The 26856-nt window shown below is 43.8% G+C and overlaps 1 protein-coding gene across 10 annotated transcripts in view; it reads left to right on the top strand.

Annotated features, from left to right (window-relative positions):
- The window catches only part of FOXN3 (forkhead box N3), a 218092-nt gene that overhangs the window by 5553 nt on the left and 185683 nt on the right, over positions 1-26856 (top strand). Inside the window, exons 1-2 of one of the 10 annotated variants that reach the window (XM_074868566.1) lie at positions 8661-8770; positions 9814-9984. The exons of the other annotated variants lie outside the window; for them this stretch is intronic. The gene's annotated coding sequence lies outside the window, so the exon portion shown is untranslated. Of the gene's footprint in view, positions 1-8660; positions 8771-9813; positions 9985-26856 lie in introns of those variants that run through there. 10 annotated transcript variants of the gene reach the window in all.

Genomic DNA, 26856 nt, shown 5'->3' with positions numbered 1-26856 from the left:
GGTGAAACCTCCGTTTATTATGCTGGACAGTATCTTGTTGCTCTTTCCTTTTATTTCTCCGTCTGTAGTCTGAGTCTCTTTGCAGGAGATGGTCCTTCTCTGTGACAGCACTGACTGCAAGACAGACAGATGGCAAGCCTGTGACCTGTGGTCAGGGTTGGTAGGTGCCACTGAATGGAAAGATCTTCCTAGCTGTGTGACACTTGTAAATTCCTGCTAATGTAGGAAAAAACCATCAATGCTAGCCAATACAATAAAATTCCCAACACTGGATGTTTTTATCTTTTACTGAAAATAGGTTAAAAACAAATAAAGATAGGTATTATTTAAAGACTGGGATGGTTTTGGCCCACACTGACTTCTTCCTCTGCCAACCTCCCATGTGCTGGGTTGTGGTGGGACCCTGTACGTGAATTCTGTTTGCTCCGGCTGAGTGCAAGGTTCCCTGGCAGGAGCCTAATTGCAAACTGCTTACCTGTCACCTATTTGCTGAAATGGCCCACTCACAATGTCTGGGCGTACTTACTTTTGTTGCAAGGAAAACACACCAGACTTCCTAACAGACGGGGTTTTACGTACAAGGCAATCCAAGCTAGATTCTGGAAAGCATTTCACAGAATGCCAGCTTTATTGGAAATTGCTTCTTAATACTGTACAGCAAAGCTGTTGCTCTTTTTAGTGTAGTTCTTTGCAAGACCTGCACCCACCCCGCTGAACCGAGCAGCAGCCTCATGTCTCCTGTGACCCTGCCTCCTGTCTTGCTCATCAGGCTCCCCTCTCCAAGCCCTGGCAGCTCTGTGGCTTCCCAGTACAGAGCTTCTTTTTGTTTTTTCTCTTGGGCTTTGTAGAGAGGCCAACCTTTTCCCTGGATAAAGTCGGCTTCTGGCACAGCAAGCAGATGTGAACTCCCCAGCCCGACCCATCCTTGCAGAGCTGCGCTTGGTGTTACTCCCCTCAGTAAGATCTTCTCATTGCCAATTTAATTGCTGGCTGTGCTTGCCGTGGAAAGCAGCAGAGGCATTAGAGGGGTTATGAGAGGTTATTAGAGATGGGAGGAAGCTGAAGGTCTGACCCATCCAGATTTAACTAGATTAAATTTCATTTTACCCCCAACTCCAACTTGTTTTGATCTGGATTTTACAGTAGATAATTTGTAGAAGCTACTCAATTAATATGTTAATTTTAACACCAGATTTTGTAAAGCTTTTTTGTTGGAGGTGGAGAAGGGATCCAAATGTTTTGATCCTATTTTTATCATTTTCTTCACTGAGTTTTTCTCACTCTGTGCTTTGCAGAGAGGAGCGAAATTTTAATAATTCACTAATATACTTTCACTTCATTAACATTTTATCATTCTGGCATTGTGCATATGGTGAACTTCTTAGTGCTCTCATTAAGGGCCTGATCTTGTCCCCATAATCTCACGTCCCTCCAGGTGTGGAAAACCCTAAATGTAGGCACTGTTCTGCATTTTGGAAAGAGCTTTTCTCTTTTTCCAATAGATATAAACTGAACAAAGCATGCAGGTTTTTTTGGGGGGGATTGTTTGTTTGGTGTTTTTTTTAATTACAAAATGGAAACATTTATACAAAGATAGCAGCAATGGAACCACTAAGCGCCAAGCCTCCAGCCATTACAAAACTTAACGGTGTGGTCTAGAGAGCGTGAAGACACCAGATGTTGGGGTGTCTTTTGCATCATTTTACACTGTGGTATGTTTGGTTTAAGCAGAGGTTTATACTGGTATTAAAATGGTTATGAAACTTTCAGGTGCCTTACCTGGGTTAGCACAGTGCTTGGTATTAGCACTGTGCTAATGGCACAAATAACATGTAACACTTCATGCAATCTTGGTGATTAAGTACATAAGTTTGCAGGTCTGTGCCCACACTGTGTTAAACAGGTGCTTTTTAATTGTGTCCTAATCTGAAATTGGGTGTTGAACTTCCCTAGAGACTCTCCTTCTTTTTTTTTTTTTTAACATAAAATAAACCTCTTGAATTAGTACATGATTTGTTTCTGCTAATTAATACTGTTAGCACACCAAATTACTTCAGGTGTATTCAGATGACATAAGAAGCTAATCATGGCTGAGAAGTGGACAGTGGGTAGATACAGGAGGCTTGAGAGTGGAAGGGAAACTTCTGGGTTGTGAGCAGTGGAGAACTAAGGGCCAGGTAAGAATTTTGGAAGGTTATGTGTATTGAAAAGAGTGTGGCTATTGAGAGATTGAAGGACAAAAGATCACAGTAATAAATACAGGAGATGTTGAGGGACCTGACTGAGGGTTTTTACTTGTCATATAGAATATATTTGCTTTTAGAGTCACCAGGACAGAAACTCATCTCTTGTAAATTGGTGTCCTGGTTTCAGCTGGGATAGAGCTAATTTTTTCTTATTAGTAGCTAGAATAGTGCTGTGTTTTAGATTCAACATGGGATTTGGTATGAGAAGAATGTTGATAATACACTGATGTTTTCAGTTATTGCTAAGAAATCAAGGAGTTTTCAACTTCCCATGTCCTGCCCATGCGCAGGTGGACAAGAAGCCAGGAGGGAGCATGGCCAGAGCAACAGACCCAAACTGGCCAATGGAATATTCCATATCATACAGCGTCATGCTCAGTATATAGAGGAGGGTTGGTTGGGAAGCTCTTGCTCTCTCTTCCAGGATTGTGGTTTTGGGATTTTCTGCCCTCTGGGATCACTAGCAGGAAAGGGGCTGGGCATCGGTCAGTGGCTGGTGAGCAATCACATAGTGCATTACTTGTTTGTAGATTCTGTTATTACTATTATTTTTTTTATCATTATTATTTTAATTTTATTTTATTTCAATCATTAAACTGTTTTTATTTCAACCTACAAGTCTCCTTACCTTTACCCCTCCAATTATGTCTCCCATTCACCGGGGCGGTGGAAGGTGAGCGAGTGGCTGCGTGGTGTTCGGCTGCCAGCCGTGTTTAAACCATGATAGTTGGTATAATGCCATTGGAGTTAGTGGAATTACACTGACTTACACCAGCTGATGGTCTGTCTGGTGGTATTACAAGAACAATGAAGATATGAAGGATGTGGGAACTGGAAGAGGTTATAGGCTTGAGCAACAGGGAGAGTGAAAGTTTATTCTGAAGTGATAGAGAGGCTGGGCAAGTAAAGAAAGATCAGAAGGTCCATTGCAGCTATATTGGGTTTGATTTGATGACAAGACACCCAGCCAAGAGATGTCAGCAAGGCAGGCTGAGAGATGGGCTTGGCTGGAGAGGAGAATTGGTGACAGAAAGTACATTTCTCATTGGCACGGTAGTGATTGGTGTGTGAGTGAATAAGATCACGCACGGGGTGCGGGGCGGGGAGCAGACCAAAGCCAAGGCCACAGCAGGAGCTAGGGAAGAGGGTGTGGAGATACAGAGCAATTGTTAGACAAGGAGGGCCAGAACATAGTGTCTCACAAATCCAAGGCGGGACAGAAGTCCTTCAGTCTGGAAAGAGGAATAGAAAAAACAAACATTATTTAGGGTTGGGAAGAGAAAGGGAATGACATTGACTTTAGAGACTTGAGCTGTAAATAATCTCTACTACAATTAGTAAACTTTGAAAAGCTGGGCTATAAATGATCTATGTCTTAACTGGTGTGTCTAATTTTTTTCCCCCTGCCTTCTGTTGGTGCAAAGTAGTCTCAAGTAATGGTGCAGCAGACCTTAATGTTCTGGGGATGGTTACGGCAGGATCGTTAATTGACACTGTGCTGTACGGTGCTGCTGTGGCTGCTCTGTGCAGAGCTTTGCTCCTCCCTATTCCGGGGGGTGAAGTGGCCATGTCAGCCCTGGTTTACCCTGGGGGCCTCCAGCTGGGTGCAGTTGGGGTCCCAGGGGAGATGTTGCAGTTAGGTTATTGCTTAGGAAATTCAAACAGGTGCCGGGAAGTCACTGGGTTTTGCTTAAATATACCGGCATTGTAGCTGCGGTTACCATACCCCAGTTACTAGGCCCCATGTGGGGGAGCGGAAGAGTGTTGAACCACCCATGGGCATGGGAGGAGCAGGGGGGAGGCGGCAGATGGGTTCCCCTCTGGTCTGTGATATCTGGTAGGAGCAGGGCTGGGGTGTGATGAAGAAGGTCTGAGGAAAAAATCTCAGCTTCAGCTTGTTTTGTGACCAAGCAGCAGATCTCACTCTGGACCTACTTTGCCATGCAGTAACTTTGTGCAAGGAGAAAGAGAACACAGATGGGGAAAAAATGAGGTAAAATGTAGGAAAAATGAGGAAAAATGTAGAAATTAGGCATGTGTGTTAGGATGGTCACCCTTGTTCACAAGCAGGTCTCATTACAGGAGCAGCTGCAACCTGTTTACAGTCCTGGGGGCCCACTGCAATGACTGCAAACAGCCTGACTAGAAATAAGACTGGGTTAATTGTACCAAGACAAGAAAATTTTAAAAAACCCAGCATCCAAAGTGGAAAGGAAAATGCATTTTAAAAATCCTTTTTGGTTTTGTAAGCCAGGGTGCCATTTCTGATGGGTGGGGACATTCCCATTCCCTGTTCATGACTCTGGTGATCTCCCTGTCCGGCACCTCAGAGGCAGCCAGCCTGAGTTGAAAAGTCAGTGTCTTTAGAAACAGAAAACATTTTGGCTTTCAAGTGGAATGATTTTTTTCTTTTATAGTTGTATCGAAAGCATGTGATGCTGCTGTTGCAGCAGTTTGAGGAAAAAAAGCCAAGCATCTGGAAGCTAAAATAGTTGTGAGATGACTCCTGGGGAAAGCAAGGAAAGATGTAGAGGGCTCAGAGGCACAGTGATGGGATGCAAAGCCTGTCACCACAGGTCGCTCAGGTGGGTTATCTCCAGAAAGCAGTAGTTACCCTCGGCAATGGCTGTTGGTGGTTGCAGAGCAAAGGGGTTCGCACCCGCTCCTGGTCCTGTGCAGCTGCTGGGGTGTTGAGGGCTTGTGTGAGCTCAGGTGACGGCCTTGCTCTGGTTCTGCATGTGCTGGCAGTGAGGCTGTGCACTCTCAGAAATCACCCACGCTGATTAAAGACCGTGGCTGTAGGATCAGGGGTTTGTGCCTGTACTGTCAGACTGAAGAGTTGTACAGAAGTGTTGAAGAGATACAACAGATGGGGGAAGGGCCAGGCACAAGTATATAGCCCTCGAGCCCCTTATTGAGGGGATAATTTCACAGTGCTAGTAGCAAAGGCTTTTTTACTGGAAAAGCTGTGTTATCTTTTATCAAGGGGCTGCATGAAAGAACCTTTGCTATGCTGATGATACTAATAGTATCGGTCTTGCCCACTTGCCCTTTCTTCCTGAGAGGGATATGTCCCAAGCTGGTGGACTCTGCCCACTCCCCATGTGGGCTGCGCTTGGTTTATTCAAGCCAGGCTTCCTCCCTTCTTGCTTTTTTGTGTGAAATGCTTTCTGCTCAAATGAGGATGCCTGTTTACAGTGTGATGTGGGCAATTCAGGAATTGCTTTGAAATCTGGAGCAGGATTTTTTTTTTTCTCATAGTAAATTTCATTCTGAGTTTGTGTTCAGTCTTGCTTACTACTATTAGCTACTGCTAACTGTGTGGGGGTAAAAGCTGGGACCACAGAGAAGCAGGGATCCCAAGCACCCTGCTCTGTCATAGACATAGCATGGAAATAAGGTTTTCTTTCTGACCCCAAAAACCTGCAGCCTAAATAAGTTATTTGGAGCAAAAAATACTCCAATATAGTAGTCTTTACACCAATATAATTATTTGTCCTGCTTTCATATTTCACATGCTTTGTTTAAGTTCCTGTCACCTGCTAATAACATATGAACATTGGGGAAATTTGGAGGGTATGGACAGTATTATTGGCATTTCTTGAGTGGCTGCTACTGGCCTGCTTATGTTCAGTAGATTTCTTACTGTCAAAAACACTTCCAGCACGTGAATGAATGGGCAGGAAACCACCTAAATATTGCCTAGTACAGACAGAAACTGCCTTCCCACCTCTTGCTCATTCAGAACAACGACGACAGTCAAGCAGCAGGATTCAGCTCAGGGACTGTTGGGAAGAGCTTGTTTTATTTCAGAATTTGTTTTGATGGAGACTCTCAGGTACTAGTGCTAGGAATGAAACTTCTGTTTCCAAATGCAAGGGACAAGAGGTTCGGCCTGGGTGCAACATCTTGTAGGTGAGGAAGCACCTCGACTTCTACAAGTGTTGAAGCAAGCAGCATGACACTTTGGAAAATTTAGCCAGTTGTCCTTTCTGATGCCAACATGAGCATGAATGCTGGCAAAAATTGAAGCTAGTCTCTTTCATGCCAAAATCTATTGACTCTGATTGTCTTAGCTGATTTCAGTGAAGATTTTGCCTGAACAAATAGCTCCGTATTTAATCATATAGGTGGTTGATGTCTGAAGTCCACCTTCGTGTATTCATGGGAAGCCCCCATGGGATGCAGTGACAGTTGTGTCTGATTTTATGGATGGAAAATTTGATGCTCCTTTGCCATCATTGACATAATGATGGTGATAATGGTTTGTTTATTTGTATTCCAGTGGTAGATAAAGAGTGTTAATATTTGGCTCTTCCCCAGACATCCTTGCTCTCTCAAGTGTGTCCTCCATTGTTACCAAAAGTGATTTATGTGAGTATTCCCACTCTGGCAGTGAGAGTTATGCACATACAGCTCTTTGGAGCCAGCAGATGAGAAGACCTCTTTATACACAGATATGCTGCAACATAGATTTATATTGCTGTAATGGTGAAATCTATATCTTGTTATGAGCAACACGCAATCCATTACTTGTTTGTGCAAAATTCAACATTTTACCAGCCATTGAAGTGAGGAGCAGAGGGCCAACCCCAGCCTCCTGGGTGCAATGTCTTGGCCTTTACTGACTTGCAGACCCTTAAGCCCATAGACTGATCTCAAAGTCTTGTGACTATGGGAGCAAGTGAAGATGGGTTGTCAACACATTTGTCTTGTGGTGATAAACTCTGACGTCTAATGACTGAACCCAGGTAGAAGCTTTTCCCCGAGTTAGCGTACTCATCAGGTCTCTGTCTTGGACACTGTGCTTTACAGAACTGCAAGAAGCTAGTTGTCTTTAAATTTAATTGGCTAAACCTGTTAAGGAGGAGACAGACAGGCAGACAGATGTGGACACCAAGATGATTGAAGCCTTTCCTAATAGCCAACAAAGCTAGCCTTCTTCCCCTAAAATGCCTAAGTAACAGCCTAAAGAGCTGTTTTGTGAGCTGCAGAAGGAGGAAACAAATGCATGTAATGAGTTTATTACAATGCGTTAATTAGCACTGCCAATAGTTATCCTTCATTATTAAAGCAACTTCCTTTAAGATAAAATAATGAACCATACATTTTCATGTATCTTTGTCAGTCAGAAGCTCAAGAAGAGACTCCTGTTCCACTTCTGTCTTGTGGTATGAAGTAACGCAACTCCACTGAAGTCAGAGGTAGATAGCTGGGGAGAAGGCAGCTTCCTTTTTTACTAGAGAGCTTTAATGCAACATTGTTTTATTTCTTCACATTAAAGTTAATAATACAGCAAGTGTATTTTGAAGTTAAGTCTTTCTAGGATCTCGATATGTTAAATAACTGCGAACAAACTTTATAGTCACTCTGTAGGCCCTCATGATATATCATTTTGAGCTGCCTTCTATCTATTACGTTTTATCTGCCTGCAAAATCCATTTCTAATTCTGGCCATATCTCCTTTGCGATCACTTGCCAGAAATCTATTCCCAGGATTCTCCTTATTTTAGTGAAATATCTCTGCTTCAGCACCTTTCCCAAGGTGGCTGATCTAATCACGGCACTATCAGTTATCACTTCTCATTTCCTTTGCTAGCTCTGTCAAATGCAATGCACAGCCTAACAAAGTGACATTCAAATACTCTCAGTGACCAAGGCTATTTCCCTCTCTTTTCCTCTGCAAAACTGAAATTGTATGGGGCTTCTTAAACATATGCCCTTCGCTCTAGGAATGTGACTTGTAAAGCGCACTGTGAGAAGAGTTAATATTAAGCAGATGAAATAGCTGCCTCTTTATTTATCACAGATAGGTTCCATTTATAGTGACCATCTGGATATTAAACCCCACATCCATGACCTCTTCTTTTCAGGTAGAGGAGAGCAGTGCTTCATTCCTGCCACCTGGCAAGAGAGCCCTACCTTGCCATCAGAGAAATAAAATTTGTCATCTCCCTGTTCCTAACCTCCATTCTTGTCTGTTTATATATACATGTTTCTCTTTTAAATATGAGTGTGACTGTATGCAAAGGTCAGCATATACCAAACAGGGTGCTTGTGTTTCTCAAGTAAGGAGTCACCTGCATAGCGGAATCCTCTGTTAGGGTTAAATGTGGTTTCTATGGACACAGGTTCAGCAATAGCATCTTTTTTTTGGCCTCCATTTTTTTTTTTTTCCTTGGGTGACAAACCTCTTAGTGTTATCTTAGATTGCTATCACAGACTAATACTTGTTTTAATAAGTGTGTGGCTGACTACTCCATCCGCTCTGGAAGATAAAGTTATCCACGTGTGTCCTCACAGCCCTTTCTGCTTTGCACCATTTAACACATGCTGTCATGAGCCCTGCTTTGCTGCAGTCTCATTTCTCCATTGGTTTTTGCGAGGGCTGAAGCCTAAATCTATCTTTTTCAGAGAAAGCAGGGAGCAGGCTTTCACCCGACTGGCTAGGAGTGTTGGGAGAGCCCTCTCCATGCACCTGTCCCAGCTCCAGACACGAAGTGCAACCTTGCATGGTGCTGGGAGTTGACCCTGAGCAGCACGGCTCTGGATTTCTTCTGAAATCGTACAACCTGTTTTTTGTTTTTGCCCCTTCCCTCCCCCCGCCTGCTGCCCACCGCCTGAATCAAATAAACCTGTCTTGCAGTCTGCACAGCAGATCAACATGCATATTTTCCCTGTAGCCTGTTACGGGTTGCAGAGTTGAGTTTATTTGTTTCAGAGTGAGGGGGAAAAATTAGGAAAACAAGTTTTAAGCTGACAGAAAGAACCAGTCTGGTTTGTTGTTTATGGCCCAAGGTACAACCAAACCAGGTGCTGTGCATTTCAGTTCTTTGGCACATATTTTGATGAGCTGTGTCACAGCCTGGCAGCTTCCAGGGCAAGGTGTTTGCAGTCCCTCCTGGCTGTCCCTTGGATGCTGTCCCTCTGGTTGGCTGCAGAGGTGCAAACCGGGGAGTATCTGCCCTTACAGGGGATGGCAGAGAAAGCTTCTGTGTGTCCTTAAATGGTAATTTCCAATATGGCTAAATAACAAGGATGGTGTCTAATGGCTTAAAAAGCTGCTCGTTGCTGCATTTTTTCCTAGCTATTTCTTCACTGTAGGAAGGTAGAGAAATCTGTGTTAAAATAATAATTAAATGCTGACAGTACTAAATTTCTACCCAGCGTGAGTTGGCAGCAGTTGCAAACCAAAACATTAGGTCATTAAAGAAAAAAAAACCTGATTAAATACCTCTGTATGTTTTTCTGATTAGCTATTCTTAAAAAGAGCATGTGGCTGTAATAGAAGGGTGTACTTGACAGCAGCAATTGCTTTTTTGGGGAAAGGTAAAATACTCAAGTTTTAATATGTATATATGTGTGTTTGAAAGGATTTCTTGCTGATCTTAGCTATGGGGATTTATATCTTACTAATCATCCATTTTAAAAAGCCACCATGAAATCTCCCTGCCAGGAAATATGTGAAATCCCCTCAATATTATGTTTCTGGAAAGAACAGTTAACAGTGACTAATGCGCTCGGGGTTTTGTTTTGGTCTCTTTTTTCCTCTTCTCTGTCTAGACAGAGCTGATTTTGCACTTGAGAGTTGAACAGCCGTGGTGGACCTTACTGTAGCATTGATGGTGTTGAAGCACTACGAGACTTGGGCTGGCTGCAGTGCGCATCCTGCAGACACGCAGATAAAAGGGTTTCTGCCCCAAAGAGCTTGCTGTGATGGGGAGGTATGTGAAGTCAGGTGAGGATTTGGAAGGGGGAAAGGGAGTGGTGTTGGGAACAGAAACCCCCATTTACCCCATGCCATGCTTGTGGCCAGAAGTCCACTGCTCTCAGAGGCAGGCTGAAGCTGGCTCTCTTGACTATATTTTATTAAAGCACTGTTGACTGAGGAGACTGTAATGTAAAAATTGTCAAAAGGTGCATTTATAGCCTGCTACTTTTTACCACCAGTTTCTTCCTTCGATGCACTCTACTATATATTTGCTCCAGTGTGCTCCATAGCAATGTTCTAGGGCTGATACCTACAGTACACATATGTCTGGAGCTCCTTCCAGGTCCTCTTTTAAGGGTTGTTGCTGGAGCTAGTGAGGAGGTGAAGATCTGGTGCTGGTGGGGACTTGTGCCACTGCAGGAGAGTTGTGGCTGCCACTGACCCTGTGGGAAGCCCTGGAGCTTGAGAGTGGTCGGTGGGCTGCTGAGCGTCCCCTCTCCGAGTGTCATGAGCATCTCTGAAAGCTGTATGACCTCTGTGGCCAAAACACACTTCCCAAGCGCATGCTGAGTGTGGAAGGATGGCCTGGCCGCTGTGGCTCCTGCTCCCTTTGTATCAGAGCAACTCATGGTCTGTGGTGTGCGTATTATGGTGTCAGCCCTGCGAGGCACAGCAGAGTCATCCTTCCTCCTCCCCTTCTTGTGGCCCTTCTTTCCACACTTACATTTGAGAAACTGAGGAACAGAGTGGTTGAGAGAGATTTTGTAAATTATTTCAAACTATTTGTTGTTTGAAGATGTGGTGTAGGGTAATAAAACATTTTGTTGTAGTAATATATTCCTGTCTGCACCCCAAAGTTGCATATGAACAGTGGTCTCACAAACATAATTTCTGCTACCTGAAAGACAGGGAAAAGGTTTGTCTGAAGGAGTTTGAAGGAGGCTCAGCATCATGTGCTTAGAGATTTACTCAGCACTTTTAGTGGACTCTTTTAAGGGCAACTGGGATATTCATTTTTCCCCTAGGAGCTGTATAAGTTACATACAGGTTTTTTTCTTCACTATGCATTCCAGAAAGCAATTTCTGAGGAAGAGTAGTTCAAGTTTAATCTCCAGATTATCTGTTGTTTCTTTTTCCCCCAAGATAAAGCATCTGAATAATCAGCTAACCCTAATTCAGGCAGAGCTGGGAACTATGTATGGGCATATGTGTAAAGATCCAGATTTGAGGAGCACTGCTTTAGGTTGCTGTATAGCCTGAGTGCTCCAGTGAGCCTGGCCACTGCTCAGGAGTTGGGTCCTAAGCCCTCTGGAATCACCCCGCATTTGAAAAGCAGAGCAAAAGGCATATTTCTGCGAATGTTAGAGTGGTGATTTTTTTGCAATTAAATGCAGTGACCAAGAGCAAGAGAAAATTTTGGCCTTTATTTCTCTCTTGTAGGAGGATGTGCCAAGCAAAGAACAGATGGGGTCAGGGGGCTGCCTGCATTTGAGTCTTGGGCTGTCTCCATCCTGGCCCTGGCCGGAGACAGAGTGGCCTGCTCTCACTTACGTTGAAGCTCCCGCCTCAGTCATGGTCCTGCAGGGTGGCATGTGCGACATGCCCTGGCTGAGAGATCCCTCTGCAGTGTGCTGTGGGGCAGCTAAAGTCCCTCTGCGTGGGGACCCTTCCTCATGAGAACTGGCCACCACTATACCTTGGTGGCAGAAAGTGACTCTGAGAACCTGGCCCTCATAACTCCGAGTTCATTGGGTCCTTGTAGTACTAGCACTGGGTTGAGACAAACTGTTTCTCTGCTGACATTAATGTACTTGACCCTGTAGAGTGCAAGGTAGCCAAGCAGTTACAGGCCATTAATCTCCAGTTGCTCTTGTTGGGTGTTATATTCATTAATCCAGGGCCAAACAGCGGTTTAGTTGTCAGCATAGACCATGATAAGATTTTTTTTAGCTCCTGGTTAGTGCCAAGTTAGTATCTAGTTAGTAGTTTTTGCAACTGTGTGGACAGGTGCCCTTGAATTTCACTGGTTGCTACACCAATGCTAGGGCTCAGCACTGATTCATCCACTAAATGTGCTTTCAGAACCAGCCCCTTTTCCTGTGCTTGGATGGCTGGTTAAGTGATAGCTGGCTGCTGCTCAGGTACCTGTAATAGGGGCTGCCCGCTTTCAGGTCTCCTATGTAGTCCACCACATAGCCCAAGATACCCAAGAGGCAGCTCCCAGAATGGCTGGGCTGCTTTTTCACCCTGTGACCTCTTTGGGCACAAATAGGATAGGGAAGGTTGTGTTATTTCACTACACATTCACACACTGATTTTATTGCCTCGTTTTGCAGAGGAGGAGCACTCCTGGTACCCTGTGGCAGAAATTCCCCTTATTCTTGGAAACCTCTCAAGGGTTACTCATCAGAACAATAACTGCTAAAAAATAACAGTGCTGAGCACCAAGACTTATGGAGTGCTTTGGTATGCCAGGCTGTGATGATTGTGTATAGAGGAGTGTCCTTTTGTAGGTTGAATTGCTATAAAAGGCTTCAATAGCCTTTCTCTGGCAAACTGCTGGTACCCATAGTCAGGAATTTGTCTGAGCAAGTTTTGCAAGCTCAGTGCTCTGTACACATATTGATCTGCAGCTGCTCCTGAGGTGAAAACTGTTTATGTATTAATACATTAAGTTTTGCTTGCACCCTTCTGTATGGAAGTCTTGTTTTGAAAGTAGAAGAAAACCAAGAAGAAAGAATATTGAGATGTTTTAACACAGCAAAAAGCATTTCCTTCCTACACAGTGCCATTTCAGAGAGGGAACAGCCTCTCCTCCAGTTCTGTTTTGGTCTTGGTCTCTCTCTTCTGAGATTTAAACATATGCTTATATCAGTTCCTCAGCTGGTGTGTATCTGTTGACATAATGCACTTTCTGTGTTTACACCTGATGTTTTTGGTGTGGGTCTTTAAACTTAGTAGATTCCTCAGGTTTTAAACATGGTCCTTAACAAAGCTGTGACATGGGGGCTTTAGGTTTTTTTGTTTTCATGAGAAGAACATTGACATAATTACCAACAGGAAAAGAAAAAAGACTAGGAAGTTGCTTTTTATCCTGATGTCTGTAGAATTTCTTAATGTCCCATGAAGCAACTGCTCTTATTCAGCAGATGGGGACCGTGATGCTCCAGGTGGCTGGATATCACCTGGCAGCTTGTGGCACACCTGGAGCAAAATCCAGATGTGCTGGGTGTCTGTAAATTGTTGTCACTGCAAGGTTTACCTTTCTCTCAGGAAGCTGTCGCAGCTGGAGACAGGTCCACACTGGTGAGGCACACAGCATGCTCTGGCTTTGCAGCTGGTGCCGCTTCAGATCTGGCGCAAAGCAGGGATTTCCCAAAGTGCATAGGTAAAGCTGGAGCACAAATCCATTGAAAATCCATGTGTGTCCAGGTAAGCCACTGAGATCACTCGCAAACTGTCACTCTCCTCAGCAGAAACAGAATGGAGCATGTTTGGGAACTGTTGGGGCTGCTGTGCCTGGCTGTAGGAGGCTTTGCTTTCAGATTTTATTTGTTCGTGGGATTTTGTCCTAGCTGAAATAGCATTGAAGGAGATAGAGTAACAACTTTAACCTCTGTTCAGGCCATCTGCAGAAAAGTTGTTAATTATCGGAGACTGAGATAAAATCCTGGTCCTAATGAAGGATCTCAATGACTTTTGAGGATCTTGACCTCATCACCTCTGTTAGATACTCTGAAAGAGACTGGCAGGCCACAGGAACATAGTTCTCTAATTTTTGTTCTCTTGATTGCTCCTGTTGTCCTGATTTTGTTTTTTGTTTTCCCCTAAATCTAAGCATTATTGTGTTTTTCATCCTATGTCACACGCATACATTCTTCCACTAATGAAGGAAAGGAAATGGTCATGCTCAGATTTCGGTCTTCAAAAAACAAGAGCATCTTGATTTTGTTGTTTTTGAACAGACCACAAGGGATAAAGTTGAACTTGTCTGAGCATAAATGGATACTATCATACTGGAAGTTTACTAAGTTGAAGTGATTTAAAAATAAGTGGGTTTTTTCCTATAAAAATTAAAAGCATCAAATAAGCTGAAGTGATTTTTCATGCAGCGCTTGGGATTTTTTTTTTCCCAGTTCTTCAGTTCTGTGTTACAGAAGAGCCGGTTTTTGAAACTATGTTGAATGGAAATAAGGAGTGCCTAAATTGTGTAGTTTCGGTATAAGACTTTAAGTAAGTTCAGCTGTTACTAGGACCACTCTTAAATAAGTCCTTTAGGCTGATGTAGGTGACTTCCTGCCATAAATACCATGCAGTTTCTATTTTATGTGGTTTGATTTGATTACAAACTTTCCACTCATTCATCTGCCTTACTGTGATTTCTTTGTGTGTTGTTTAAAGGAACATCCATCGCAGTTTTTTTGCAGGCCAATACAATATTAACTTGGTGGTTGAGACCTGCCCTCATGCCACAGTTGTTCCGCTCTTAGGGTAAGGCAATCATGGAGGATTCCCATCCCAAGGGTGTGTCTTCTGCTACTGCAACTTGGGGACTGCAGTCAAACAGGGTGATTTCACCTGGCTGGGTCCATGGGGGTGCACTGACTTTGGTTACAGTACTGGGGACTCTGCGATTGGCAGTTGTGGTAATGAGAATAAGTTCTAGGTGTTTTGTCAAAGCTGACAGTGAGTTGCCTGCTGCTTGCTTTTTGTTTGGCAATTCATTGTAAAGCCGTAGCTACAAGTTTCACTTTCCACAGTCATGTTCCTTTTTTTTGCCTCTCCCAGGCAAGATAAGTAGAAATCGTTGGAGCCTGCTCCTATCTGTGGCTCATATCTATCATCATGCTGTAGACAGACATCCTCTCCTCTTTGAAAATATGCAAGATTTCCAGTTAATTGTGTGGAAAGAGGGGAGGGGGCGGGATTTTTTCCTACCGTCATCTTGTTACTCTCTCATGTACAGCTCCTCATTGTTTTGCATTAACTGTTCATACTTGAAGATTTCTGAGAAGAGGATTGATACTGTGAACCCTTAAAGAACAAGATTAGACGAGGTGGAACTGGCTTTGATTGCTGCTTTGGTCTATGATGCTGTACTCTTTTCACTGCAGCACAGATGAAAGTGTATGTTTATTCCTAAAATAAATGATAATCTGATGCTCACCTGAGTTTAGCTATTTACCTGGAGGAAAAAAGTTTCCTTAGAAATGAGAAGGCTATTCAAAAATCTGTGTTGGGCATTTTAATTGCAGCATGCAATGAATCCTTTGAAGTTTTATTACCTATTATATCCTTGATTCAGAAGTTGCCTTTTGCAGTAGCTTAAGGTTTTTTATTTGCCTGAGAATATTAACATTTCTGTTTCAAGCTTTGAAAGAACAAACTTTTTGAGCATGGTTATGAACATTAGGTTAATGCATAATCCCCACTCAGAGGTTCTCCTAGATTTCCATGTGCTTGTTTAGAGGCTGTTCAAAGGTGCTTAGCTTTAATTGCCATTATGTGAGCACATAGAAATAAGGACCCAAGAGTCTTATCAATTATTCTGTTCACAAATTCATTTTTAGATCGTCTCAGAGTTGTTCTAAGTTGAATTTACATTGAAGTTACTGGGAGGTGTAAAGGTTTTCATAGAAATGGGGAAAAGGTTCTTTTGTCTCCTTATTTAAATGCTCAGCGGTTATACCTTTTTTGGTCTTAATGTAATTGCTGAGGATTTGTTTTGTTTTCTGTGACATTGTTTTTTGCAGGTATTTTACCTGCCTTGCATATGCATGTGCAAACTTTTAGCTGCCCACATAGAAATAATAATACAGGTCTGTTTAGAAATGGCATGAATGACCAAGTTTCTGTGGCTTTCAATCAGCTATAAGATCTTAAATACTTGAGCTGGAATGGAAAAAGGACCTTGCCTCTTAACAGCCTTTGAAAATGCTACTTGGAGGGCCAGAACTGGGGCAACAGAACTGAAAGGTGGCTGGACCTGCATTTTCCACCATTCAAGAGAAGCCTTTCTGTAGTCACAGTTCCCATTTCATCATCTTATCTAAAGAACGGTGAAGTCCACAAGGGAATTTAGAGTGAGTCATTGTCGAGTGAGAAACTGGAAGTGTGTTTCTAGAATGCAGGAAAGGACTGGTGTGTGGGGAAGAAGAGCTATTTGGTGCAGCCTGCCCAATACCAGAAGGTCACAATATGACCGAGAGAAGAAAAATCAACCGTCTTGTGAATTACACTGCAAAACAGAGTAGAAAAAATATTTTTACATGGTTGTATTACAGAATCAAGAATTGACTTCTAGAGATCATACAGAAATACCCTTTACTTAATGCTGTGGGTTACCCAAATTATGAACAGCTTTCTGGCACTGAAGATACTAACACCAGCATCAATAGCAATAAAACACAACAGGCTAAAATCTGTTGCATTAGAACAGTTCAAGTGGTCTCTGACCATGCTTGTCCCACCCATGTGCATCAGCTGTACATGGGGTACTCCAGAAGTCGGGCTACACGGATCTGTTGTCGCTTAGCTAACGAGAGCCAATAGTCCCCTTATATGTATATTGAAATAAATAATGTGTGCTGGCGAGGAGTACAGAAACACTGTTCTGAGCCCTGCCACAACCAGATGTTAAGAGCACGAGAAATGCCCCAGTCAATTAAAATGAGTTTGTTGAGCCCAGTGCACTGCCATCAGCTGGGTGGTGGGAGGTGCCGCCCGGGATCCTGCAGCCCTGTCCCCACTGGTGGCCCCAGCCCTGGTGGTGGGTGTTCATGGTCCCCCCCAGCCCAGTACCAGCAGTAACGTCCCTGCTGCTGCCTGGGGCCACTTGCACTGCACCTGATGCCAATCTTGGAGAAATAAATAATGCACGTGTGGTGTGGTTATCCTCATCAGGTTCCTTGGCCTTCCTTGCAGGCCTGAGTTTCTTGTCCTTGAAGTTACCAGGTTCTGCCCAGCTCCTTATTTGTACCTGCCTAAAGCCTTGTCCGTTACTGTATCCTCGGCATGGCATTCACCCTGCTGGCACAGTCTGCTGCCTTAATCTCCAATTCCGATTCGGCTCTTAGGTAGTTTTCCATTTTGCCTTTCCATCTTTTTTTTTAAGAACTTTTTTAAACTCAGGGATAACTAACCATTTTATGTTTCTTTTTTTTACATTCAATATTTTTGGTTTAGTTAAAATTCTCCCCCTTCCTGACAAAACACCCTGTGCGTCTTCTTTGGAAGAAGGTTGGTCAGTTTTTCAATAAAAAATTTCAGTTAAATAAAGCTTTTCACTTGCAAAAAACCTTAAGGTTCTGTTTTTTGGTTTGCAAGCTTGGTACACATTTCCAGGGTATCATAAAAAGAGTCACCACCAGATTTTCAGAGTTCTCCAGGAAAAGCAAGTGCAGTTTGTCATGAATCCTAGTTAATTTATTCCCCATTCCATGAATGTTATCCCCTACCAGTCCAAAGGCTGTCATTACACTGCTGTCATCAACCATCTGTTTAGCATGTAAAACTCCTCGGGGCAGGGATCATATCTTTGCTTTGTACTGTGTAAAGCTGAGCCCATAGCTGACACTTGAGAAACAATTAATGATAATGCAGCTCAGTAGGGTACTTGGATACCAAGCTAATAAGAGTGGTATAAATGCCTGGCTGGATGGGATTAGAGGGAACTTCTGTGTCCCAGTGGTGAGTCTCCAGCAGGTGAAGGGAAATAGTCTTAAAACATCATCTGACAAGGAACAGTGGAAAAAATAGATGGCATTTCTGAAGGATGTGAAAGAGTCAAGGATGCAAGAGAATCACAATTTGGGCATGTATCTGTGCTTTGCTTTATTATTATATTATGAGGTTTTACCAACTAAATATTTTTCTCCACTATAGCATAGGGGATCACTTCAGAGGATTAATCTTATTAGTGCCTGCATTTTCCTTTGCACGGTCTTCTGCACGCATTATAAGTCGATGCTTTATCGTATTTTCCTTTGTATCTTAATGATCCCTGTGTGTCGGGGGGAGAGGGAGAGAGAGGGAAGCGCAGTAGATTTTCATCTTATGTTAATCCATCAAAATCAAGTTAGTTGCGAGTGATGGAGGAGGCGCGTGTGTGCGTGCAGACGTCAGCGCCCAGCCGAAAGCTTGCCAGTTGCCCAGCAACCTTCCTGGAGGAAGATGGATGTCCTGCCACCCGCTCCGCTTTTAGCTGAGCCGCAATATATTCCTGGTACCTCATCCTCCGCACACACAGGGGATGGGCGCGCGGGTTCAGCTGGTGGGGGACGTCGAGTCTCTCAATAGTTGGCTCTCGGGGCAGGGCTGGATAAAATGTGTTTCATGCTATCCTTGTTAAAACTGTTAATTCAGTTGACTACATCACGTCGGTTTGGGAGCAGGTGCTGCGAGCTTGTTCACATCGCTGGCGTTGCTCTTCCCCTCCCTCAGGCTCTTAAAGCCATATTGCCAGCATCATTTCTCCCTCCTTTTTAGAAAGGCCCTTATCTCTAATAACAAATAAAAACACGGGCTGTAGGAGCTCAGCAAGTTCTGTGTGTGGCACTGACCTCTTGCTCTTTGGTAGTTTCTTTAGTTCCTGAATCGGTGGCAGCTGGGGCAGGGTGAGGTCTGACCTCCACTTCAGCTGTGCTTCCCTGTTCTGTGGTTGTCTGGCATTAGGACTCCCAGCCATGCATGCAGTGGGACAGGCACTGTTGGGATGCAGCCTGAGAAACCTCTGGAGAAATCAAAGGGCTCTTTCTGTTGGACAGTGTTGTGTAATGCCAATGTTTTGAAGCCAAATAAGACCTGATGATGTCTCTTTAATTTTATGGAATATTTAATTATTATAGGATGCATTTATTCACTGTTTGGATTTCTTTAGAAGATGTACCAATCTTGCAATCTAGGATGAATTTTAAATTCTTGCACATTTACAACAGTTGGAGCTAAATCATACTGAAAAGCTCACACAAAATCCTACCTGTGTAATCACAGATATCTTTCATGGTCTGGCTCTGGTGCCTTTATTTATGTTGACAAGCTCTTTACTTAGGGCTTGATTCAGGAAAGCAGTTATGAATCTACTTGACTTTAAATCTTTTAATAGTCCCGTTGAAGCTAATGAACCTCTTGACTGGTTTAAACTCGAACATGTGCTTTGCTGAATCTGGATCTGTGTGAGCGGTGTCAGTGAGCCAGCAGGACCTGGGAGCCCAGGGAAGACAGTAAGGGCTGTGTTGACTTGGGTGCCATTGGACAGGTTCTTTAACCACTGCAAATTAGGGTATAGAAACACGAAATGTGTTTCAGGGAAAGCACCAGCTGCCCTAAGGAGAAAAAAAATTTGCAGCTACATGATGCAGCCAGCCCCTTAAACTGACATAAATCTGCTCCAGCCCAAGAAACATTGCTCCGGTTTCCCCTGTGTTTCTCCCTCCATCGCCCCACCAGGAGCAGCTGTTTGTGGTCACGCAGCTGCTTTGAGGCTCTTCCTTGCACCCCTGTCCTGGGGGTGAGGCAGTCCATATGCCCGTGACCTTAGGGGAGCAGGCACTGCCTCTGAGAGATGGTATTTGTACTAGCAGGCAGGGAAAATGTGCAGCAGCAGTGAGCTGCATGTGGAACGTTCAGCATGTCTCTTGCTTACTCTGTGCTTATATATGTGGCAATTACATGCCGTTTCGAATGCACTTTCTGGTGGCAAGCTATTTATCAACTGACTATTGAACTTGTTATTTCCTAAAGCATATGGTGTGTGGCTCCTGATTGAAAAGCTGCTGTTCTGTCTCCTCGTTCTTCCACCTTACATGGATTCTTTCCTATTCGTTTTGTTAAAGTCCTTCAACTCTAGATTGATAACTTCCATCACCTGGATAGTGGAGCTTTGTTCAATGACAGTGCTGTTGTTTTTGTCTGTGCTCTTTCTAAAATGGCTGTACACAGGGTGGCAGAGAGAAGTACCTGGAAGCAGAGCATCAGATGTCTGAAATTCAAAAGGAGGAATGTTTTCAGAATGCTGATGTGCTTATTTGTTGGGAAATGAATAAGGACTATGAAAAACTAACATTATGTATACCAGATGGGAGCCTGGATGGGAGCGAAAGGCTACATACTAAGGTTTTAATTGAATGTATCATGGGTTGTTGGTGAGAAACATTTCTTACGATAGAAAGTGTGATCAGTGAACAAGTGGTCTTGCTCCTGTCCCAGTCCAAGCAAAGCTGTTGCCGTATTCACTCTTAATTATGAGAGATTGCTGTCTGTCTGGTCCTCTCTTTAGCTGAGTCCAGCAGGGATGAGTCCCACTCCTTTTGACAGAGGTAGTGGTTTGATGCTCATGGGTTCCCATTTCAGGGAAAGGTCAAAGAAAGACTTTCCTTCCCATGGTTAGATCAACTTTTTTTTTTCCCCCCCTCACTGAGGAGTCAGATGGGAATGTGCTGTAAGCTGCATACTGGGGAGAGTGTCGGTCGGGGTCTCTGCAGGGGAGTCTGCTCATCCTTAACAGTGCTGATAGTAATGAGTACATCATTCATTTGCATTGTAAAGATTCCTGATGAGCCTGCTTCTGACCTGTGATCCTGCCATTACTCAGTGCTGTGTTCACACAAACCGAAAAGGACCATTTTCCACCTTAAAATATTTACAGTGTAAGAAACTACTGTGTAGTACGAGCAGCTATAGATTAGAGCCTTTATTACAGATGGAGGAAGAGTCTCAGCTGTGCTTTTTGTCCTGTGCAGTGGGACTCACCTGGCAGGTGTGGTGTTGATGCCCTACATGCTGCAAGCAGCCACCCCTCTGTAGTCCACAGATAGAAACAAGCTCTTGGGGTGCAAATCAGCTAGCGGAATGAGTGCTTCTGACCAGGTGATTGCCTCCATGAATGCTGCTCTGCCTCTCTTCTGGAGCTGAGGCGACCAGTGCAGCTGTAGGCAGAGGTCAGCACTTTGCAGCATCCTAGATTACCTGATACGGATCACAGATGTAACACCAAAACAGGCCCACAGCGTCATTTCACTTAACTGGGGTATGTGCAGAGCTTGATTCTGCTTGATGCTGGGCATTTCTACTTTACCTTAGGACAAGGAGGAATTGAGGTCACCCTCTGCCATCCAGTGTGGTGTCCTAGGGAAGCATGGAGGAAGGGTAGAGAAGCTAGGTAGCTGATCACAAAGAGCTACTAAAGCAGCGACAAGAATATCTTCTCTTATTTGAGACCATTTAATCTTTCTGAGTGAGTAATATAATATTTATAATATTATAGTAGCTGTAATAACTTACTTAAAAATTAAAAATAGTTAATGGGTGAAGTGGAATAAGTGTGTTTAATGCTTCTCACTGAACTGCTGCTGTACCTCCTGCTAGAAGAGTTTTATCTAAATGCATAATTTTCTCCCATTTTAACAACACTGACTAGAGCAAACACACTGGCTCTGTATTCCCTTCTGGATGCACATCAGGCTGATGGTATTTATAAAGCTCCCTGTCTGGTATGTGTCCTAGCTATCTGGAGCACCACCTCCTGCTGCCAGCTGAATTATCCCAAGGCAGAGGAGGGCATTTCAGCAAAATGCATTGATCTGTCAGGTCCCTTTTTGGGATGCAATATTAGGTCTTTTGTGATAGGTGAATTTTGTGTAGTATTTCATGTATTATTAGGTAAGATTTCCTTAATTCCTAGGGGGTTAGCACCAGACAGCCCAGCTCTCAGGAAAGTTCTGTTTCCTGCACTGCTTTCCCAACGCAATAGAAAGTTCGGCTGTGCTTGAAGATCCAAACTGCTGACCACAGCCCTCAGTTGGGCACTGTTGGAGATACTGTAGACAGCTTGGACCCGTTCTGCAGCGGAGTTGGTAAACAGGAGAAGGCAGTGATCTGGATTTGATATAGTTGGGTGGTACAAAGCTTACAGGACACACATCTTGTGTTGCTGAAGAGGTGCGCCAAGGCATTTTGTACAAGTAGTGGCAGTCTTCATAGCACTGAAGGCTTTATGCCTGGGTAGGTTGCATGGCTATTGCTAATTGAGAGCTTATAAAACACAAAAAACTGCAGCAAGGTCATCATCTGCTAGAATGGGGTGGAGATTCCTACCCAAAGTTGATAGAAGTATTTATTGCTCATAAAGATTGCTGTGGGATAGTTGTCTTGGTGTGAAATGTAGGCCTGGCTACAGACTGGTTTGACTGAGGGGGATGTGTTGCAGAGCAAGGGAGAGCCTTCCTTAAAATGAAGGGACCTGTTTAGTGTGAGCAAACTCTTGAGAGCGCTGTCCTCCCACCAAACTCATCTTTGCCTTCTCAAATCTTTGTCTGGTCGGTCTTAGCGAATCAACCCAGCTGTGCATGTGTCGCATTTAAGGTGATGAATTGATTTGGTAAGAGATGAATCCCCTTGCGTTCTAGCCGGTTCTGAGAGATTAGAGGGGCTAGGGGTGGCTGGACTTATCCCTTAATAGGTATGCCAGTTGGGGCCATAACTATAGGTCTGACCCAGACGCCCGAACAGCCTGTATGCTGTAGGTCCGGTGGCATTCAAAAGAAGCAGTCAGGTTCACGAATAGTATGTTTTATTCTTATGCAACACCTACAGATTCTTTTAGATTGCCTATGATAAATGCCCAAACTGCAGGTTGACTGTATAGCACTACAGACAAAAAAGACTGCAATCACCCACTTAATTCCTGGGTAATCACTCAGCATAGCTGAGGGCACTAATCTTACTAAAAGGCATCCCTTGTGGGGGGAACGGCAAGAAGTGCAAACCCATCGATCTGTCCCTCCAATTTGATACCAGATTCTCATCCTTCCAAGTTAGGTAAGTACTACCCAAGTTTGTATCTAAGTGTGTATGTGTGAGTGGGTGGGGCTGTGGTCAAGCCACTGTTTCTTGAGTAATGACACAGCACATTCCTTGGTGCAATGTGTGCGCAGTTGTTGTGGGAAAAGAGGAAGAACGGGAGATAATATCCACAGAGTTGTGCAAAACATTCCTTGAGAAAAGCGGAAGAGCAGGAGATAAGTCTATATAGTTGTGTCAGATATTCCTTGAGAAGAGTGGAAGAACAGGACCACGCGGCCTCCACCTCGGTTCGCATTCCTCCTTGGTGCCATGGCAACACAAATCACCGGATCTTCACCCCGTCCTGTGTTTGTTCTGGGCACCATGTGTTAAGGAAATGTGTGTTTTGCAGTTTTTTTGCTATTTTGCATTTCCCACACTTCCAACACTTCCACCCCGTGACTACAGTCCCACCCACTCACGCATACACACTTAGATAAATACTACCCTAGGTTTGTATCTAACTTGAAAGGATGAGAATCCAGTACCAAATCGGAGAGACAGATCGATGGGTTTGTGCTCCTCACCCCCTCCCTCCCCAGAAGGGACACCTTTTGGTAAGATCTGTGCCCTCGGGTATGCTGAGTGATTACCCAGGAGTTAAGTGTGTGATTGCGGTCTTTTTCGTCTGTAGTGCTATACAGCCAACCTCCAGTTTGGGCATTTATCGCAGACAATTCAAAGAATCTGTAGACGTTGCATAAGAATAAACCGTACTGCTCATGAATCTGACTGCTTCTCTTGAATGCCACCGGACCTACAGCACATGGGCTTTTCGTGCATCTGGTGTCAAGCCTATAGTCACAGCCATAATTGATATACCTATTCAGAGATAAGTACAGCCGCCCCTAGGACCAGCAAGAATGCAAGGGGATTCATCTCTTACCAAATTAATTTGTCACCTTAAATGCAACGTTAAAGCGTGGTGAAGGCTAGATAGAGCTATGTGTCGTATTCACAGCATGGGCAGTGCAGTTTGTACAACATGGTGAAGTGAGATAGAGTTTAAACGTTATCTGATGACTGGGGCTGGATAACTTGTAATCAAAAATCCTAAAAGAAGTTGATGCAGAAGGTCCTTGGTCTGCTTCTGTTAATTTCTTACACCTCTTGGAAATTCACGACGAGTGAATGTGCGCAAGAGGAAGATCCTGAGTAACTGCAGGCAGCTTAGCCTGACATCAATCCCAGGCAAAAGAATAGAAGAACCGATAGAGGATTTAGAGAATTAAAGGTAGGGAATATAATTAATGCCATTCAACATTCTTTATTGGAGAATATGTCTTGTCAAACAAACCTGATTTATCTGATGAGATTGCAAGTTTGGGGGATAAGATAACTGTGTAGATATAATATACTTAAACTTCTCTAAGGCGTTTGATTTTATTCCACATGACATTATGATTAAAATATTAGTACTATATACTTTCACTGAAGCACATGTTAAATGTATTAAGAACCTGGTAACTGACAGAGCTCAAAAAGTAGTTGTCAATAGGGAATCATCACTGAATGGGAACATTTTTAATGCAACTCTGCAGGGATCAGTCAGAGCCCCCATGCTATTCATCATTTTTGGCAGTGATCTGGAAGTAAATATAAAATTATTTCTGATAAAAGTTGTGGGTGACACAAAGATTGATGAAGTGAGAACTAGGGCAGTAGGATACAGTGCTCTTTGTCGCTTGGTTAATTGTTCCTATTGAAACAAAATTACAAAATTCCTTTAATTAAATGAGAAAGTTTTCGTGCATCTGGAGAGGAGTGCAGCACAGAGCTGTTGCCCAGCCTGGAAAGCAGAAGGTTTATGAGAACCCTTTCAGTCTGCTGGCCTCTCTGGAGAAATGGAGCATCCCTAGGGAAGAGGCTGTTTGCCTGCAGGATTCCTCAGCCTCTGTGTGACAGTGGTGGTGGTCCATAGCTCGGCAGTGCTGCTGTTTAAGGAGCCTCCCTTAGGATGATGCTGATAAGAAACAGCTCTTCATCCATGGTGCTGTGGAAGGCCTAAGAAAAATGCAAGTTTGGGACTGGTTGAACTTCTGTGTTCAGCTGTGTATGTGTGAGATCTTGAGTACATTTACTCATTAACCTTTGTCCACTGGAGGTATTTGAAGACACCCCTGTGCCTGTATCACAGAAACACAGGAACCAGACTTATCAGTAGATAGTCTGAATATGGGGCAGGGTCCATCCTGGTGGGACTGGCTTGTAATTCTCTGTTAGCACGTCCAGACTTAAACTAGACAACAGCAGCAAAGGGCATACATACAGCAGTGAAATGAAAACATAGAGGTATTGCATGCCCGTATCATGGCTATAGTACATTAGTGGTTTAGCTTGTAACAGAGGCTCTTCTTAAAGTGCATAAGCTCCTTGCATCCATGGTTACTTGCCCTCCACAGGTGCACATGTGTGCATGCTATGACATGCCAAGGCTTTTCCACCTGGTGAGACCGAGAGAGAAGTTGTGAACCTGGGTGCTGTGTAGTGCACCCCATAGGGGTGTAAGGTACCACATTATGAAGACAGCCATACCAGTGCCAAGGGCCTTCAGCAGGGCCAGAGATAAACGCACAAGAATAAGATTCTGGAAACGTCTTCAGGTTTGTTACATTAGAGATTTGAAAAGGCAGAGGAAGTAACAACTCTTCTGCTACACCTTTTGACTTTGGCTGAGACAGATCTACTTGTGCATGTAGCGCCGGGACCTCCCTTATTTTCAAAACCTGAATATAACATCGCAGAATTACAGAGTCATAATTTAGACTGGAAGGGAGTTCTGGTGGTGATCTGGTCCAACAGCCTGCTCAGGGCCAACAAGAGCCCGTTGCTTCCAGGTGGAGATTTCACAGCTTCTCTGGGTGGTCTGCTCAAACACTTGACTACCCTTTTTTGTATTTTTTTTTTTTTTTCATGATCCAACTGGAATTTTCTATGTTCAGCTTGTTTCTGTTGTCTTGCCCTGTTCCTTTAGACCTCCAAGGGAAATCTGGCTCAGCCTCTTACACCCTCCCATCAGGTAGTTGTAGACGGTCATAAGCTCTCCCCAGAGCCTTGTCTTGTGTAGGCTGAAGAAGCCCTGCTTTGTCAGCCTCTCCATGTTTGTCCTGTCCTCCAGCACTCTGACCTTCTTAGTGCCCCTCCACAGGAGGCTCCAGTATGTCGCTGTTTCTGCACCCAGTGGTCTAAGGTGGTCTCACAGGTGCTGAGCAGAAGCAAATGGTCATTTTTGTCAACCTGCTGTTATGCTTTAAGAGGAGAGAAATGAAGGAAAAAAATTGGCTTTATTGCTGTAAAGCTTAGCTTTTCTCAGCAGGATCCCAGCATGTGGCTGTTTTAAAACCCCTAGAAGGAAAGTGAGGTTCAGTCAAACCAGAACAGGGTGAACCTTGGGGCCAACAAACCAGCAGCGAAGTGCCCCCTGGCGAGGTCCACCTCAGAGTCAGCTGTGGCTCAGCCAGGCCTCTGGGATCCTCAGGTGCATAATTACTTTGCACCAGAGGTACAGTGAAGATAGAAATGCCTGTGATGATAGGAACTTCAGGTCCAAATAACAAAGTGCATCAGGTCATGGTCTGTCCTTCCCTGTACTACACCGCTGCTTAATGTCTGATGCACACAGTTTCTCCATCACCATTTGAAGAACTGGGAGCCATTCATAAACAGACCAAATTTTAGTGTAGCTTTCCAGCCACAAGTTTCCCTAAGCTAAAAGTAAACAGTGTATCTTGCTAAATAAATGATTAGACGTCAATGATTTTCTGCCTTCTAGAGCAGAGTTATTTGGAAGCATGAAAGGAAATTGCTGCAGCAGTATAAAACCACTGCCCTTTGCACTTGCATCTTTCCCACAGAGTAATCCTTCATTCATTGTTTACTTAATGAGAAAAGAAAGAGGTTAATTTATAAAACCAAATAAAAAACAGACAGAAGACTTTATTTGTGGAACAAAAAACTGAATTAAATGAATAGTCTGTCCATTAATGCTGCTAATTGTGCCGTGTTCCACTGAGGAAAATACACAGGTCTGCTAGTATTTTGCTCTTGCTGGTGGAATCC

This window comes from Strix uralensis, chromosome 4, assembly GCF_047716275.1.
Source record: "Strix uralensis isolate ZFMK-TIS-50842 chromosome 4, bStrUra1, whole genome shotgun sequence".
Classification (NCBI taxonomy): domain Eukaryota; kingdom Metazoa; phylum Chordata; class Aves; order Strigiformes; family Strigidae; genus Strix; species Strix uralensis.
This window is presented reverse-complemented; position numbering and strand designations above follow the sequence as displayed.